Source organism: Branchiostoma belcheri, unplaced genomic scaffold (assembly GCF_001625305.1).
Source record: "Branchiostoma belcheri isolate BF01 breed outbred unplaced genomic scaffold, Haploidv18h27 scaffold123, whole genome shotgun sequence".
In the NCBI taxonomy this organism is placed as follows: domain Eukaryota; kingdom Metazoa; phylum Chordata; class Leptocardii; order Amphioxiformes; family Branchiostomatidae; genus Branchiostoma; species Branchiostoma belcheri.
In genome coordinates this window covers 60,610-62,349 of record NW_017802636.1, presented here as the reverse complement: position 1 = coordinate 62,349, position 1,740 = coordinate 60,610, and positions in this window count along the sequence as shown.

Genomic DNA, 1,740 nt, shown 5'->3' with positions numbered 1-1,740 from the left:
AAACAAGAATATGTTGTCCGCTAAGATATTTTTTTCTTTGCTCAATGTGTACCTGTACTGGTACGCGTGTATGTAGGAAATGTGTAGGATCATTTCGTATGTAAGTCATTATGAATCACTATGTCGCATGTCGCAACATCTGTGGAATAGATAATTTATAATGCTATTGTAGGTATCTGCGCGGAGTGAAATATTATTTTGTTCTGCAACGAACGTTAACAGCAACCTATGCCCACTGTAGTCGATCGGGACTTTGTTGGTCAGACGGTTCGTATCGTATCCTACTGGCTCTCAAAGTCCTGGTCGGCTGCGGTGACTTTCGTCGGAGATATGCAAGTTCATGAAAACCCATTACAATTTGGCAATGTCTATCAGACGCTGTTTTTACAATGTTAGACTGCGAAAATTTCTATTTCCTTGAAGTGCTACTTAACAGAAAAGCCGTCACGAGCCGATGAGGTTTCCATGCACGACCCAAGTGTATATAGTCAGTGAGTCACCAAGTCGGTCACGAATTTGTAGAACTAGCAAAACAACTTCCTCATGAACCCAGGTGTTATTTATGTTGTTTGCACAGACAGAGAAATGTTATGGCTATTATAGACTACTACATGCAGCAGTTTAAACAGAGGCGGCAGAAAGCGATTCAATGCACATAACGATTCAAACCATGCAGATCTAGAATCGTATATTTAGTACTTCTAATTCCTACCACTGTATTGTCACCGATACTAGTGCTGCAACTAATGGACTTACAGGATAAAAAGTAACGTAAAGCTAGTGCCCTTAGTATAAGAGAATAGTATTGTGTCGAGTTAAAGCAAAGAAAGAAATTGCAGATTATAAGTTAAAAAAAAACAGTCACCAGTAAGAATTTCCAGGCATGTAACTGTTTGTGTATCCCATGAGTCACTGGGTCCTGTGTTGTACTTTTACGGCAGAATCAATATTAGTAATAAAACAACTACTGTAGTGTGTAGGTAGGAGTCCAATTTTCTGTATCTGTATAGCCGGTATCATGACTTTCGACCGCTTTCGGCGTGACACACCAGCCTCAATGACTGCTGCACTGTAGCTGGTCGGGACTTACCGGGTCAGACGGTCACTTTTTATTGTGTCTTATCCTACTGGCTCGCCAAGTCTTGGTCAGCTGCGGTGAGAAACAATTTAGAGGCATGTTGCTATACATTTGCCTTGATCAGATTTCCTATTGCAAATGTGTCGCCGGTCTTTCTTGACTTGAAATTCTGGAGCCAAACGACATAAATCACAGCAGACAGACACAAGACTACAGACAGGCCATCGTAAAATAAGCACATAACTACCAAATAGTACTACATGTAATGAACAGGAAACTATTTGCCCTAGGAACGTTGTTGTTTTTCTGGGTGTGCTACTTGATATAAAGGCGTCACGACGCCCACGTTAGCATGTGGCTACGTGTCGACTGTCCCCAAACTTATTCCTAGCTAACACGGACACCCGACTAGATATGCTGCAGCAGCAATAACGATAACAGTAACAACAACAACATGCTGCTGCCCGGAGCGCAATGTTGTCCTGGACAAGTTCAAGTGTTCTTTATGCATTATTTAACCGCACCGACAGCACATTTCTGTATATAATATTGAATCATAGAAACTACACTACACCATCTATACGCGCTATACAATACATGTAGTTTTACTTGTTCTTTTGCAATTACCACTGGGCACAAATCTGCAAGTAAAGATTACCTAA